The 18511-nt window shown below is 41.3% G+C and overlaps 1 long non-coding RNA gene across 1 annotated transcript; it reads left to right on the top strand.

Moving 5' to 3' along the window:
- The first annotated feature begins 1430 nt into the window (after nt 1-1430).
- On the top strand, nt 1431-17771 carry LOC123771592 (uncharacterized). Its single transcript, XR_011224817.1, has 4 exons — nt 1431-1578; nt 4264-4430; nt 8792-8894; nt 17107-17771. It is a non-coding gene; the product is annotated as an uncharacterized lncRNA (long non-coding RNA).
- The last annotated feature ends 740 nt before the right edge of the window (nt 17772-18511 follow it).

Here is an 18511-nt window from a genome sequence, read left to right as displayed (position 1 = left end):
ATCTTCATAGTTTCCTACCTAGTGCTTTAAACTCACACTGTATCTAGTGCTACCCACTCCTCCATTATATGTACCTAAACTATACAACTTCACCATTGTAATCATTGTTGTCATCTTATATCATGGCTGTTATACTGAATGCATATTTTACTACCCTTGAAATAATCCTCAAATTATACTATAATATACCTGTTGATAATCCTCAAATTTTACTGAAATGTACCTACTAATCATTGTTAAATTTCCCTACAATGTACCTGTAAAAATTGTTTCAATTTTGCTAGAATAATTGAAGGCACTACGGGCTCACCATAGCCCGTGCTACTTGGAACTTTGTTCCAGGTAGCGAATCTTTAACAACAAACAACAACCTACTTAATATTATCTGTTAGATTAAGGATCTGCCCGAAACTCTATGCGTGCTAGTGGCTTTACAAGAATGTAAAAACATCAACGCTAAGTATATACTCTCATAAACCCTAATGTACCTTCTTGTATATATATATATATATATATATATATATATATATATATATATATATATATATATATATATATATATATATATATATTGTGAGGATCCACAAGGTCTTCTCTGAGTACTCATTATTTTCTTCTCCGAGGCTATGGGTCCCTACACTTGCACCAGACGTGGTACCCCTTTTAGGTTTGATAAAAAACAAAAATATATATATATAACTAAAAAAATAATAATAAAAAAGGCAAGTGGAGAACAAAGTGATAGTCTACGGACATCACTACCCACGTTTAGATAGTAAATATAAAGACAAACCCTGCAACCCACCTTACCCACAAGCCCCAAGCATAGACAATCCATTTGTAATGGATTGGTCTATTCCGTAATGCATTATGTCAAGAACAAGGACAAATTGCTGAGTTAGCACTAGTGGGAGAGTACTATAGACACAATTAAATAGTATTATAAGAATAGTTATTAGTATTATTATCTCTTATTTTTATTTAATTATTAAGATTCGTTCTGGACTGTGTACCAATGCTGACTACCGTCTCCAGTTCGCTCATAAACTCGGGGCTACGAGAGACCCAGCATGTCATTAGCAAGCTAACGATATAGCCATCTATGTGAGGGGGAGGCAGTAGAGAGCGGGATTGTAAATAGCAGCCCGCCATATCTGTCGTGAGATGGGACGCTGGCCGCCCCTGAGGGGAGAGGGCGGCGTGGGCGGGAAATTTGAATTATTGCTTCGTCTTTCCACAATTATCGGATTTTATTATTATTATTTTTTTTGAAGTATTCTTCGATAATCATTTAAAATACATTCAGTTTTGAGATATATGTATGAGTTGGGTCATGTGAAAAATGTGTGTTGTTGTGATTATTTGGTGATATAGTTGTATTATTAATTAGGTGTGTTAACGGTTTTGGCACGTGGCGATGCTTGGCAACTCCGTCTAAAATAAATAAAAGGGGAGCCTGCGGAGATAGTGGTCCCATTCTCGGTGTTCCCTCCGTCAGTGTCACTCCTGCAGGCAGGTCCTCCTCCTCCTCCTCCTCCCAGCCTTCGACCCGCGCAAGTCCTCCTATACCGCCAGCAGGTAGGTGCTATACTTCTACTTCCAGCAGATGGATTCTACTCTACTTCCAGCTGGTAGATTCTACTCTACTTCCAGCTGGTAGATTCTACTCTACCTCCAGCAGGTAGGTTCTACTCTACCTCCAGCAGGTAGGTACTATACTTCTACTTCCAGCAGATGGATTCTACTCTACTTCCAGCTGGTAGATTCTACTCTACCTCCAGCAGGTTAGGTCCTACTCAACCAAGGGTAGATATAGGTCCTCCTCTACTAGGTAGTTCCAACTCGACTTGAGGGTCAGCCACACGGCCCACAGCCTACAAGCAACACACCAATATATAAACTAAAGATTATATATATTTAATCTTGCGACATCAAGCAACACAAATGATCTACGGTGATAATTCAGTATTGAATAACTTTGTGCCAACGTTGCTATATTAAATACCCATTACTGTATCAGCGTCTCATTGTTATTCTCTTCTCATGGCATCCTTTATTATTTTTATATTTTATTATTTTTATTTATCAAGTTCCTCAGGCTCCTTAGATAGCGCGACAGGAAACAAGAATTTAGATTTTTGCCCCCTCTGTATTGCCGGACTTGAGCACTGGAAAAGAAATCTGGCAGCTCTTGAGTCTTGTGTTGTCTTGATGAGCCTAGAGCCCAGATCAGCGAGAGAACTCGTGGCACTTTTATTCCAAACATGACTGAAGCAATGGGGGGAAATTGTACTGATGATCCAGCTTTGTCTACGTGGCTGATTTCCTGTGGGTTACCTTACCTTGAGGTGCTTCCGGGGCTTAGCGTCCCCGCGGCCCGGTCGTCGACCAGGCCTCCTGGTTGCTGGACTGATCAACCAGTCTGTTGGACGCGGCTGCTCGCAGCCTGACGTATGAGTAGATTCTACTCTACTTCCTACTTCCTACCTGCTACTGGGTAGCAGCATCATTTGGATATGCAACACTGAACTCATTGTAGGTGTCAGGCAAGGTTGATGCACATCAACATAATTAGTGCCAGAGCTAAGAGGGCTAAGCTACGAAAATAGGCTGATAGAGCTAGATCTCACAACCCCTAGAGAGAAGGAAGAGAGGGGGGGATATGATCTTGACTTACAAGATACTCTGGGGAATAGATAAGGTGGTCAAGGAAATCCTCTTCAGATTGAGAGAAAGCAGGACAAGAGGACGCAGGTGGAAGCTGGAAACGCAAATGAGCCGAAGAGATGCAAGGAAGTACATGTACGCTGTACGGGTAGTTAACAGGTGGAATGTTGTACCAGAGAAAGTTGTGGAAGCCACCTCCACCCACAACTTTAAGGCCCAATTCTACAAAGAATCTTAGTCAGAGTAGTTAGGTTGAAACGCAACAGGTACAAGGTTAGTAGTCGGGGCATACAGAGCAAGATCTCACTCCCCCATAAGCACTAATAGGCAAGTACTAATAAGTAAGTACGTATAGTCTCACACCAACCGCCTATCGTTATTCCAAAGGTGCACTGTGATCCTATCTGAACAACCAGCAGGACTGGCAGAGTTGCGGGATGAAAGGTAACAGGGGTTTCTCTCTGCTGGACACTCAGCTTGGGCAGCCCCATAGTAGAGAAGCTACAATATGTTGATACTGCCCCAACTGAACGTGATAGTGCTTGCCTTTCAGCAGTGATGGCTTCTCATCCAGGTAGTTTTCTTTTAGCAACCTTAAGTCCGCAAAGTGGCACGTGTCAAGCTATAAATCGATTACGATGGCCAGCCTCCTCCTCCTTGCTTCGCCATTTCACACCGAATATAACAAATAACAAATAACATTTTATTTAGGAAAAGTACATACATGGATGCAGAGTTATAAACATACTGTTGGATTTACAGAAAGAGCTAGGACATACAATACCTAAAGCCACTAATACGCCTAGCGTTTCGGGCAAGGTATAGACTTATTTGCGATGAGAGAGGACGATACGATCAACATGGCTTGCCCAGCTAAAGAATAAAGGATTGTCTTAGTGGCCAATAACATCATCAAGAGGAGTCTTACCACGGCTGAATGCCCAGCAGAGAGAGATCCTACGTTACTAATGTCCCACAACTCTCTTAATCTTACTGTTTCCCCCCCCCCTAGATGAACTTTACTAATTTTAGAATATCATTTCCGGGCGGAACTGCAATGACTGGGCGCGTTTCCTATCACCTAATGCCCCTGTCTACCCTAATGCCCCTGTAAATAAATGCCAAGGAGTTAGTCACCTTGTTATGGGGTTGCACCCTGTGGAGGGTCAGTAATTCGACCCTGGGGGGGGGGGGAGACACGATATAAGCCTAATATGTACTTTTTGTATTAACTGGCTACCTGTCCCCTGACACAATGAATTAATAATTAATTTCAGCTTTGAGTGCTGTTCTTGGTATAAAAATATGACCATGCATGCCACAGTTCCAATATATGCATTTTATCCTACGTGTTTAATTCGTAATTAAATATATATTCATGGTGTTGACCAGACCACACACTAGAAAATGAAGGGACGACGACGTTTCGGTCCGTCCTGGACCATTCTCAAGTCGACCATTCTCACAATCAACTTGAGAATGGTCCAGGACGGACCGAAACGTCGTCGTCCCTTCACCTTCTAGTGTGTGGTCTGGTTAGCATACTTCAGCCACGTTATTGTGACTCATCGCCTGCATATATTCATGGTATTACAGCATGAGTATGGCCCCCGGGGTATCCTTGGTGGTGGTGGTGGTGGTGGTAGGCCTAGCCACCAGCCTCGTCACGCCTGACACTGACCACCAATACAGTAGGCCTACACTCCACCTCCTCACACCTGACAGTGGCCACGACTACAGTAGGCCTACAGTCCTGCGTGAGCGTGAGTACTGAGCAAGTACAGGTATTTGGGCTGTAGTTAGCTCTCGAGTACAGGTATTTGGGATGTAGTTGGAGGCTACTCATGGAGGCTTTGTTTACATTTATTAAACAGTTTATGAGATCCAAAGCACTACAAGATTGCTTATAACAATAATAACTCTGGTTTATGAATTTTGAAGCACATAAACTGTTTAAAATTATAAACAAAAAGCCGTCATAATCAAGGAAAGATGTACAGGTTTCGTAAATGTTTTATTCTTTGGCCGCGCCAGATTGTCTAAGTCTCCGTGAGCTATCGGGGGGTTTTCTTTGATACGCACCGTATTGAAGGGGGGACTGAAGGAACCACAAGTATTTCCCAGATCCGAGCCGTCATACCTCCGTCCATATTATAAAATAAAATAATAAAATGTTTATTCAGGTAAGGTACATACATACAAGAGATTTTACATAAATTGAACGATTTATAGATGAAGCTAGTACATACAATGCCTAAAGCCCCTATTACGCAAAGCGTTTCGGGCAGGAAAAACATTAATGACTAAAACTTAATATTAATTGAGTAAAAAGAATAAAATGAGTTGAGAACAAATAAAAATAAAGATAAAAAAGGGGGGGATATGGCTGAAAAAGCAGCACAAACACAATTAGGTCGACAAACAGCGTTGTTTAAGAAAACAGACATGGGTTGACAATAGAGGGGTAAGGTAGGTTACAGGGAATTTATTAGGTAGTGCTTAGATTATCTAGGTAGTGCACTAACGCGTACATAATGATTACTACCTCCTAAGATTGTTGACGATGGAAGCACTCATGATTTGCGCAACGTACACTCAATGTTTATTTACAACTGACAGTGTATCATTACTGCGGAATGAAAATGGTGGCTTTGTTCCTCTACAATTGTTTTGATATCATACTGATAGTCCACTAAAGCTGTTTCTAATTGAATCCGAGCGGGAAATAATGCATGAATAACGTTACTCAACGTTGATTTATTGTAAGATCAAGGACTATAACGTTAGTATCAACTGATTTGAGTAATTCAATATGGAGTTTGAGGTGGTAGAGACTCAACCTGAGGGCCACTGTAATAAAATAACCCACAGTACCTTCCTGTATACAAATTAATAAATAAATAAATATTATAAATTTTAGGTGAACTACTGACACTTCCTAGGATATAACACCACAACAATTATGTTGTGGTGTTATACAAATACCAATCTTATGTAATATCTCACAACTTATTATACCCTCTTGTGAGTAAATTATTATTATTATCTAACTGCGTCCGGTTATCCATTTAATGCTAGATGAACAGGTATTATTTGGTGAAAGGAAATGTGCTTAACCTTTTCTGCCCCGTCTGGGAATCGAACCCGTGATTTCAGACTGTGAATCGAGAACGAAGGTTAAATGTACTACGAGTTTGCTGAGGTGACGATTTTGATTATAGAAACTAAGAATTTACATTTAGTAAAATATACCCTTTAAATTAAACTTTAAACTTATATTTACATTTTCTTTCTTTACATGACATGATACAGTGACTTACATGATAAACTAAACTAAATTATTTGTTCCAGATTTAAATATTTAAATATTAGAACGTTTTATCTTCATTTCAGCGTTGGTATATGATCCAAATAAGTTATAATTAACGACTTATTGTGAATAATAACAAGGTGCTTCACTCTCTTATGTACTTTCCGCCTTGTGCTACTAACTCACACTGTATCTTGTGCTTCATAATCACCCAATTTAGTACTTAACACAATTTCACCAGTATAATATCACTTTATAATGTAGTTATTATGTTGAATTCAAATTCTGTTTTAATGTACCTGTTATTTATTTAGTGTTAGCTTAAGGACCTGCCCAAAACGCTGTGTGTGTGTGTGTGTGTGTACTCACCTAGTTGTACTCACCTAGTTGTGTTTGCGGGGGTTGAGTGTGGTTGTGTGTGTGTGTGTGTGTGTGTGTGTGTGTGTGTGTGTGTGTGTGTGTGTGTGTGTGTGTGTGTGTGTGTGTGTGTGTGTGTTAATGGCTTTACATAATTATAACAATAACAAATGTGTGTACTCTCACAACCCGATGTACTTTCTTCTATAGAAATAAATAAAATACAATAAACATTATTTATTTTAAATATTTTCAGGAAAGTGCAAAGGGATGGGAAGGGAAAGTTTTATATTATTATCATAATATTATTATTATTTATATTATTATTATTATTACTATCTTCGATTCATTTTTATTTCAGACAGTCCGGGAGATACAGGCTTATTCCTTCATATTCTCTTCACTAGCAATTAAGGTTATAGATTAGAATTACTAGCTTACGTCTAAATAAAAAAGGGTTCTTTGGTCTAATAATCTGACCTTTGACAAGCCGGTGGATTGTCAAAGGTCTCCCTATTTGGCCTCATGATCTTTTCCAGTTGGATTTTAAAATTGCTAACACAGTTTTGGCATTTACGGCTTCGTCGGGTAGGCGGTTCCATGTGTTAATCGCCCTGTGGGTGAAAAAGCATCCCCCTGTTCTCAGTTCCACACCGTGGCTCCCAGAAGTCCCTGGTCTTAAAACCCACTAAGGTAGGTGGTAGACCAATGTAAGTTTTGGGTCTACAATATTTACATAATAGCCCGTAAGGGTTGTAAACACCGAGAAGTGGACCCTATATTTCTCGGTGTAAATATCCTTGAGAGTTTAGCTGTAGTATTGGAATACGTTTAGGATTAAAGTTTACTTTCTGGTTGGTTAGTTAGTTACTGTGTTACTTAACAACCCTCCCGAGGTTCACATCACTTTAAGTCCACAGGACTACGACAATGTAAACCAGACATCACTAGGCTAACCTCACCGTGACCGTTAAACCCGTGGTGTTGTGATAAGACACTCGCCTGGCGTTTAGCGAGCGATTTATCCTGGGTTCGTATCCTGGCCGGGGAGGATTTACTGGGCATCAATCCTAAACAGTAGCCTCTGTTTACCTAACAATAAAATGGGTATACCTGTTTCTTAAACGATTTGGCGGGTCGTATTCCGGGAAACATAGGATTAAGGACCCGTCCGAAACGCTACGCATGCTAGTGGCTGTACAAGAATATAAGAACTCATGTATACACAAATAAATAAAAATAAAATACATAAATAAAATACCGAACAAGTTGGAGAATATTAATTCAAGAGTAATTACTGGAACAGTTAAAATTTAAATATAACGCATGCGCAGAACAACAGATTCAAGCTCAAAAATCTGCAAGAGGACAGAAAACGGGTCTTTTTCCACCCATGGGGGAATTACAAACCCATGGAACCGCCTACCCGCTGAAGCAGTAAATGTCAAGACATTAATTTAGTTTAAAATTCAGAAAGAAAAAAATCCTCAGCAACAATGGTGACTCCTTTGACAAGCCGCCAGTTTCCTGTCCCCGTCAAGGCCACAGTAGTGATACCGACCTTCAGGTAAATTCAGATAAATTTACATAATTCAGCTTAAGATATCATTGAGTATTTACATAATAGCCATGAGTTTAAGATATCATTGAGTATTTACATAATAGCCACCAGTTTAAGATATCATCACCAGATTGTATTCACAACATTCACAACACCAGCATCTTGTGATGACAAACTCATCATACGCCGTGTTCTCATTTTCACAACCTTCAATCATCGCTGCCTGGGGGGAATCTTTCTTGATTGCTGTCATGCAATTGCAACACATTCTGATCGCTTAGTTCTTTGTATACAGCATCTGGTGCACATGTTCTGATTAGCAGCCCAAATCTTATCACGCGAAGAGGGAAGTCATATGATTATGTGGAGATAGATAGGCATTCAGTGTGAATACGTGATATCCTAACTTGACCTCTTCCAGCGCCTTAGGAGATAGTGCCAGAGGCTGCTGACACTGTCTCCTACAGTGGAGCAGCTGCTGATGTTTCTGTCTCCCACAGTGGACCAGCTGCTGATGTTTCTGTCTCCCACAGTGGACCAGCTGCTGATGTTTCTGTCTCCCACAGTGGACCAGCTGGTGATGTTTCTGTCTCCTACAGTGGACCAGCTGCTGATGTTTCTGTCTCCCACAGTGGAGGAGCTGCTGATGTTTCTGTCTTCCACAGTGGACCAGCTGGTGATGTTTCTGTCTTCCACAGTGGACCAGCTGCTGATGTTTCTGTCTCCCACAGTGGACCAGCTGCTGATGTTTCTGTCTCCCACAGTGGACCAGCTGCTGATGTTTCTGTCTCCCACAGTGGACCAGCTGCTGATGTTTCTGTCTCCCACAGTGGACCAGCTGCTGATGTTTCTGTCTCCCACAGTGGACCAGCTGCTGATGTTTCTGTCTCCCACAGTGGACCAGCTGGTGATCCCTCTGTCTACTCTGGTGGGAGCACCTTCCACGGTTCGCCCAGGCAACGAAAAGAGAGCTGTTCGCAGGTTCCGAACCACTTCCAGGTAGGCATCAGGTCCTAGGATCAAATACAACACCCTGCTGTAGGATCTAATACAATACCCTGCTGTAGGATCTAATACAATACCCTGCTGTAGGATCTAATACAATACCCTGCTGTAGGATCTAATACAATACCCTGCTGAAGGATCTAATACAATACCCTGCTGTAGGATCTAATACAATACCCTGCTGAAGGATCTAATACAATACCCTGCTGTAGGATCTAATACAATACCCTGCTGAAGGATCTAATACAATACCCTGCTGTAGGATCTAATACAATACCCTGCTGAAGGATCTAATACAATACCCTGCTGTAGGATCTAATACAATACCCTGCTGTAGGATCTAATACAACACCCTGCTGTAGGATCTAATACAATACCCTGCTGTAGGATCTAATACAATACCCTGCTGAAGGATCTAATACAATACCCTGCTGTAGGATCTAATACAATACCCTGCTGAAGGATCTAATACAATACCCTGCTGTAGGATCTAATACAATACCCTGCTGAAGGATCTAATACAATACCCTGCTGTAGGATCTAATACAATACCCTGCTGAAGGATCTAATACAATACCCTGCTGTAGGATCTAATACAATACCCTGCTGTAGGATCTAATACAATACCCTGCTGAAGGATCTAATACAATACCCTGCTGTAGGATCTAATACAATACCCTGCTGTAGGATCTAATACAATACCCTGCTGAAGGATCTAATACAATACCCTGCTGTAGGATCTAATACAATACCCTGCTGAAGGATCTAATACAATACCTGCTGTAGGATCTAATACAATACCCTGCTGTAGGATCTAATACAATACCCTGCTGTAGGATCTAATACAATACCCTGCTGAAGGATCTAATACAATACCTGCTGTAGGATCTAATACAATACCCTGCTGTAGGATCTAATACAATACCCTGCTGTAGGATCTAATACAATACCCTGCTGAAGGATCTAATACAATACCCTGCTGTAGGATCTAATACAATACCCTGCTGTAGGATCTAATACAATACCCTGCCATAGGATCTAATACAATACCCTGCCGTAGATATAGGATCTAATACAATACCCTGCTGTATATATAGGATCTAATACCTAATATAGGATCTCAGTCTGTTTATATATGTCTAACGAGAGTAAGGATGGTTGGTAGAGCATTTGGGATGTGTAACTGGTGCTGATGATGAACAAGAGGAGCTGACTGGCGCTGTTTATGAAGTGGAGGCCTGGTCGGCTTATCGGGGGTCTCCCTAGGCCTATCACTAACCTTTCCCTGAATGCTGCCCACAACAGCTGAACAAAATGTTGGAGCCAAGGAGGGAGGACAAAGCTGGAGAAGGAAGTGAAGGTTGGGACGTATTGGTAAGAATACCAATGTTGCAGTCTCCGTGGTGTAGTGGTAAGACACTCGCCTGGCGTTCCGCGAGCGCTATGTCATGGGTTCGTATCCTGGCCGGGGAGGATTTACTGGGCGCAATTCCTTAACTGTAGCCTCTGTTTAACGCAACAGTAAAATGTGTACTTGGATGAAAAAACGATTCTTCGCGGCGGGGATCGTATTCCAGGGACCATAGGATTAAGGACTTGCCCGAAACGCTACGCGTACTAGTGGCTGTACAAGAATGTAACAACTCTTGTATATATCTCAAAAAAAAAAAAAAATCAAAGGTGTTGATCCCGCCACACACACACACACACACACACACACCGGCAGCATGAGGAAGAGAGGCAGCAGGGAGGCCACGCAGCAGAGGGGTGGAGAGGCTACCAGCATGCAATATAACCTACCAGGAAGAGACGGAGCTGCAATGTCAAGTTTGACGGGGATTATTAACCTTATGGTCCACCTTCAGAGCCTGCCCATACTGATCATATCTTTCAGCCAGCAAACGTCCACCCATTGTCTTCCTTTTATCAACCGCCTGCCACTGTTCCAAATAGTTCTTTTTACCGAATTTTACCTGAAGGCCACTGTCTCTAGTGGCCTCGAACGGCACAGGAAGCTGGAGGCTTGTTGAAGGTCCTCCTACCCCCATTGTTCTTTATGATTTGTTCCATCTTATTTTTAAACTTTTTCTAAATCCATCTTATTTCTTGTCTTGGTATATATGACTTTGGCTGTTGTTGTTTTATATTCAGCTACTCGGAACCAAACGTTCCAAGTAGCACGGGCTATGGTGAGCCCGTAGTGGACTTACCTGGCACATGAGCGGGGGCTGTATTTCACGGCTTTGGCGGTAAGGCAATTCAACGGGTCTATACCCTATGGGTGAAAAGCAGCTCTTGTTTACAGCCCAACATTGTGGCTTACTGACCTTGAAGCTATTGCCCCTTGTGTGGGTAACATTGGTCCTTGTCAAGAAGTCGTCTGGGTACTTCCCTGTTGCCTCGTACGCCCCCACCCTACCTCTTCCTATATCTGAATTCAACCAGTACCTTACCCCCTAGAGTTTCCCAACAGACGACAGAACTATCTTCTTGAGTTTATCTTGAGATGATTTCGGGGCTTTTTAGTGTCCCCGCGGCCCGGTCCTCGACCAGGCCTCCACCCCCAGGAAGCAGCCCGTGACAGCTGACTAACACCCAGGTACCTATTTTACTGCTAGGTAACAGGGACATAGGGTGGAAGAAACTCTGCCCATTGTTTCTCGCCGGCGCCTGGGATCGAACCCAGGACCACAGGATCACAAGTCCAGCGTGCTGTCCGCTCGGCAACTAGTCTAAAGATCTGTTACATTCCATACACCTGAGCTGTATGAGTCTCGAACCCTGGACCCCACTCGTGTGAGGCCGACACTATCGACTGGACTATGAGTAGTCTTAGAAATGATCTTATTTATCAGTTACATCAATGCAGATAGTCTGTCGAATAAAGCAGACGAAGGATAGAAAACGTAACCCGACGTAATAGCAGTAGCGAAGACTAAAACAAATGATCAGAAATGCAACCTCCCTCAGTAATTATCAGATAAAGTGCAGAGAACTGGTCAAGGAGAGGAGGAGGAGGTGGGGGTGATTATGCTGATCACAAGAAACAGCATTTATAAAGATATCATTATTAAATATATAAACAGTTATATGAACTATACAGTGAGAGTCTTTTTTAATATATGGAGAGAAAGTGGTGGTGGCGTTTACCTACAACCCCCCCCCCCCCCAGAGAACCACAGAAGACCAAGCCAAGAACATAAAAAACATGAACAGACATCAAACCCACAAATCTAAGAAAGGAATTAACGACGTTTCGGTCCGTCGTCGACCATTATCAATGGTCCGAGACAATCCGAAACGTCGTCACTTCCTATGTTTTCGGATATATGGGCTAACTTTCTAACTTTCAATCACTTGATTAACTTGAGTCTAACTTTCAATCACTTGATTAACTTGAGTCTAACTTTCAATCACTTGATTAACTTGAGTCTAACTTTCAATCACTTGATTAACTTGAGTCTAACTTTCAATCACTTGATTAACTTGAGTCTAACTTTCAATCACTTGATTAACTTGAGTCTAACTTTCAATCACGTTATTGTGACTTACTGTCTGCAACACACACAGAGTCTGTATATAAAGTGTCCAAGGAGTTACTGGCCACAGACTGAGATGACAGCTAATAGTGAAGAAACACTTCAATCATGACCAAAATAAGTTGGGAAACAAAGTAACGAAGAGAGAAGAAGAAACATGGAAAGTAATGCTAATAAATGCAAAAGAAAGGAGGGAGATAATTATCAGGGAAAAGCGCCAAGCCATTGCGACTATATAGCACTTGGAAGGTATCAGGATAAGGATTTGAGATGGGAGGGAGGGTAGGAATAGTGCCCAACCACTTGGACGGTCGGGGATTGAACGCTGACCTGCATGAAGCGAGACCGTCGCTCTACCGTCCAGCCCAAGTGACTGGACGCAGAAGAAAGGAACTCCCTGACATATGTCAAAAAATAAATATGGAGAAGGGAGGAAGATCTGGCAGCAGAGCTAAACCTCGTCATCACATAGAATGAGCTGGATTAAGAGCATCGAACAAGAGTTACACATGAAAGCCAGGCGACAACTGTGCTTTAATCAATAAATATGTAGTGGCAATGTAGGCAGTAGGACAACTGGGAAGAGCACTTAAAAAAATATATAAATAAATACATTCAAAGACGCTGAAAAAAAGATATATACCGCCTCTTAGAAAGCAAGGAACCAAGAAGAGCATTTTCCCCAAAAATATACAAAACCAGGAGGTAAAAAAAGTAATAAAGCATGAAAAAAATACATAGCCTTCGAAAAAACCAGGGTTAGGACCACGCCATATACAAGAGTACGGATCGATTACATATGGATCAGGTAAGTGGTGGAGATACATGATGTGAATGACACATGATGTGATTCACATCATGTGACACATGATGTGAATCCTTATGTCTGTGAATAACCACATGGTCAAACTCTACAGATGAGAGGAGAGACACACCGAGAATAATAAGGAAGTATGCGAAGTACTTAAAGCAAAAAAAAAAAAAATGTCAGAAGTTTTTCAAGTCGAAACCTGACACGCTACATGATGTAAACACCCGCGCTGAAAATAGTAACCGAAATGCAACTATCATCACATGAAATTACAAAAATATCTAAAGGAACTGGATGTGATCAAAGCCACAGGCCAAGCCAGCAGCTCACCCTGGATGTCAGGCATAACCCAGCAAAGTCCTAAACAAATGAAATGGGTTAAAGCTAGAGACCAGAGATATTGCAGGAAGGCGGGTCTTGGGAGCTCACATTCAACTCTGCAACAAACACCTAGGTGAGCCTAGAGAGTCTAGACACACACACATTTAGTATGCTGTTTCTGTCTAGGTTAATATCCAGTATGATTCAGTTACAGGTTGCGTGGTGAACCACTAGCTGTCAGTTCTGACCAATCAAAGCGCTCAGCTGAATTACCGGTCTTCAGTAGGCGGAAATTTTGTACATTTTTTCTTCTCGTTATGGAAGTCATATTTCACTTTATTTGTAATATCGTGTTTATTTATTTTACTCTTTTTATTAATGCTATATTCCAGACCGTAACCTCAATATAACTACGAGGCTAGGCTAGGAATAGGCTACTAGGCTAGGCTACTTGTTTTTTATAATAGGCTTACGTAATTTACCTTTTGCCTACTGTTTCCCTTGCAAGTTGTAATCCACAGGAAAGTAAAAATCCAACCAATATTTGCAATGAATATAACATACAAGACTCATATGAACCATGTGTATTTTTTCTTATTTCTCAAAAAATAGCCAAATAATTCTAACACCAACCTGCGTCCTTACTACCAAAAACTGTGGCTTCCTGCATGTTGGTTTCACTCTGGTTTCACTCCATTCAGAGCTAAATCATCTCTGTATCGCAGGTTACCTTGACACACATCATCACGAAACATTTGTGCTATACAGTATGAAACAAAGCAAACTGCGATGTACTTGACGTCAAAGGCCGGTAATGTTTTCACCAAGAGGCTATCAACATCCTGGACTCTACTGTAGTATCTCCTGGAAGCTTTTAAGCTACGGGGGAAAAAATCGAAAGATGCCGGGGTGTTCCCCCGAGCCTGGCAGCGCTGTAGCCATGCGTGGTCAGGGGGTTGGCCAGCCAGTTTTTGTCAGGTGGGGTGGGTACAGCCGGCCGCAAGCTTGGCACGGCTAGACATTGCTCGCAAGGGCACGCAGGGACACGTGCACCCACGCACTGCAGCACTGTACGAGAACACAGCATAACTATGTACTCAAACTAGCTTTTCAGAGCTTCATCCTGGATTGTTCATCCTGTTATATGAACCCATATGCAGGTGGGTTGTTCATCCTCTCGCTTGTACTCAGACGCAAATGGGTTGTTCATTGTAACTTGTACCCAAGCGCAATTGGGTTGTTCATTCTGACGCTTGTACCCAGACGCAACTGGGCTGTTCATCTTGTCAGTTGTACCTAAACGCAACTGGGTTGTTCATCTTGTCAACCTCTATCACTTTTACCTAGACACACCTGGGACTCGATGAACTGTCTCAAATGAGCATATTGCCAAACAATAATGCAAACATTTACAAATATATACTGAAGGAACCAAAACTATTTACGATTCAACTCATTTATGGCGTTAAAGTCGATGTCCGAGGGATACAGGACAGAGAGGTATCCTTCATTTTGGCTGGTAATGTGTCAACCATATGAGTTTTTTACTATGAGGAAATTATTATACTTCTGCAACTAACGTACATTGAAACAAATAATTCATTATACTCCTGCAACTAACGTACATTGAAACAAATAATTCATTATACTCCTGCAACTAACGTACATTGAAACAAATAATTCATTATACTCCGGCAACTAACGTACATAGAAACAAATAATTCATTATACTCCTGCAACTAACGTACATTGAAACAAATAATTCATTATACTCCTGCAACTAACGTACATTGAAACAAATAATTCACATACGATTGCCTCCTCAGGGGTCAAACTTGAGGCTTGGCTAACTAAATGTGCTTCCCAAAAACGGGACCAGCACAATTCCGCCACTCTTACCCCGACAATAGCCGTGATGAAGTCATAATTGGCACGAGATGACCCCTCTGGATGATGTACTGGACGAAGTAGTTCATCCTCCCGTACTGGATGAAGTTAACATACGCGACGATGCTGTGCCAGAGCGAATGCAGCAATTTTTATTAAAGAGAAACAAAAATGCAACTTCACTGCTCTTCACCTTCTCTGTCATCTTCATTGTCTCGATACTATTTTCATATTATAGCTCTGATTTGTACAAGTCATGAGGGATATAATATTCAATATGGTCTATCCTTACACCTTCAGCTGCTGGCAACTCTCCTTTCTACACATTCCTATACACGTGGGGGTTTACAGGAACCTGATCACCCTTCACATTCAAGGCTGACTATAGTTTTCACAACTCTCCTGATTTCATCAACTACCCTTCGGTTTTCAGCTTGACATTCATCTAGGAGCTGAAGGGCATTGTTGAGTGTGTGATGATTGCTAGGCTGCTTTCCATGAATCTTCAACTCGTCATTATCATCACAATTGGTTAAACTTGGGTAGATTAGTCATGGTTTTCAACTCGTGGTTTACTCTCATTTGTTATCTGAAAGGAATGTTACTAATTATAGTGAAGGCGTCGCCAGCCTCTCATTATCTCATTACAGGGATCAACACGGCTCTTAACAAAAACTGGTGCCATCCTGTGACGCATTTCTGGCTCCTTGTTCTAGGAGGAGAATAGTTTGATTGTTTCCTTGCTCAATGTGCTCTTAGAATTGTGAATATGAGCATCCCTATTAAGTCATCAATGATTGTTTAAGAGTTTATAAGTTTGGCTGCTATCACTGACTCCCGATTGATGGAATTGGTGTCTACTCAATTAGACTCCATTTGCATTTTTTGTTATCTCTGGCCGGTATTACTGCACCATCTCTTGCAGCTGAGATCATTGACCCACGTGCTTGTCACAATGTATCTGGTTAGGAAGACTGTAGTGCAAAGGGTTGTTTAGCCACATGTCTGTTTGAGCGTTCTAAGAGGCATACGTTATTTAGATGACCAGTTATGGTGGATAGTTAACTATCTGGAAGACTATCCAAATGGTTTAAAGTCTTCTTCTTTAGTGGGTAATGGACCATATACTAGGTGAGGTTAGGCTAGCTTACTTTAGGTTAAATTTGGTAAAATTATGTTCGGTTTGATTAGGCTAGGTTAGATAAAGTTAGGTTAGGTTAAATTATGCTAGGTTAGGCTAGATTAGTCTCTAATACCACACGACCTGCAGACGGATCAAACTGATTAATGGCTGATTCGGTAAATGTACAACAAACCAGTATAATAGCCCCTCACTCATAGTTAAGTGTCTTCCCCCCTCTCTCTACACACCAGTAATGACTTGTTTCACTCATTGATAACCCTTCTAGTACCTAAGCACGTTTATCACCTGATCGTGGTTTCACCGATATCTGTAGATTATATAGTTAACTCTCACGGTAATAAACTCATTCTAACACGAAGTTTCCATCTGTAATTCTAATAAACAGCTTCCTTTAGTGTTAAGGTGTGTACTACTTCCCTTATGTCAATGTTCAGCAGGTGTGTACTTCCCTTAGTGTTCAGGCGTAACGGACAAATACTCACACATCAATACATATATACACAGCTCGGAGGTGTACCAAGTGTGTACACCTAGTCGTCACGAGGTAATTCTCCTGCTGGTGGCGCTGCACGAGGCTCGCCAGGGGCGCAATATGAACAAGATCATAAGACTCTGCAATAGACAGACCAACGCTGCGGACATCGATACCAACATCAGATTCCTGGGATAAAAGAATGCCCCGGGACCTCAGGACACCAACACCACATTCCTGGGATAAAAGAATGCCCCGGGACATCAGGACATCTACACCAACATCGCATTCCTGGGATAAAAGAATACCCCGAGACATCAGGACATCAACACCACATTCCTGGGATAAAAGAATACCCCGAGACATCAGGACATCAACACCACATTCCTGGGATAAAAGAATACCCCGAGACATCAGGACATCAACACCACATTCCTGGGATAAAAGAATGTCCCGAGACATCAGGACATCAACACCACATTCCTGGGATAAAAGAATACCCCGAGACATCAGGACATCAACACCACATTCCTGAGATAAAAGAATATCCCGGGACATCAGGACATCAACACCACATTCCTGGGATAAAAGGATATCCCGGGACATCTAAACCAAAAGACAACATATTTTTTCGGTTGTTGGACTTTTTTGCTGTAAATAAATAAAAAAAAATATCAATAAAATTTATGAGATCGTGTGTGTAAGCTTTTGATAAACCTGATTATGAAAGTGATTCAAATTCTGCATTGCTGAATGTATTACTTCAGTGAATTACGATACAGTTAACGTCAGCATTAAACCGAGCTATTGTCTAAGCAGCCAAAAATCTATTATGGCAAATGTTTGTTTTATTTAAATTCCCGAAAATGATAACTTCATGAAAATATACCAATCTTGTGTGGCAAATAAAAGTATTACCAGCTCCACTCACACCAAAAATACCTATATATTGTTCACCCAAGAAATATATAAATAATAAATTCGTACAATCAACTATTTTTCATTCACCGTAAAGGTTTTAGTGAAGGTTAGTCATATGACAGTCAAGTGGTAGGCTGCTTCCTGCATACACTTGCTGGACCCTTATAGCCTTTGCACTCTCATTCTTAAATTGTAACATTATCTTAATACAAGTGGATCTTACGCTGTTATTTACATTTCTAACGATTAATCAGAGTAACATAAGCATAGGAGCATCACAAATGTATTAATAAGAAAATGCAATGTACATACAAATATAAAAATAACTTACAAATATGAATAAGGAAATGTGATATGGATAGCAATACGAAAGAAAGAATGATTGATGACTGATGAAGATTAAGCCACCCAAGATCTGGCACGGGCATGAATAACCCGTAGGAAGAGAAGGTGAAGGGACGTCAATAAATAGAGTAGCCTTGACTGGGGTGAACCCCGGATGTCTCCTCACTGGCT

The sequence above is a fragment of the Procambarus clarkii genome, chromosome 76, assembly GCF_040958095.1.
Source record: "Procambarus clarkii isolate CNS0578487 chromosome 76, FALCON_Pclarkii_2.0, whole genome shotgun sequence".
Lineage (NCBI taxonomy): Eukaryota > Metazoa > Arthropoda > Malacostraca > Decapoda > Cambaridae > Procambarus > Procambarus clarkii.
Note: the sequence above shows the minus strand (reverse complement) of the source record. Positions and strands in the feature narration are given on the sequence as shown.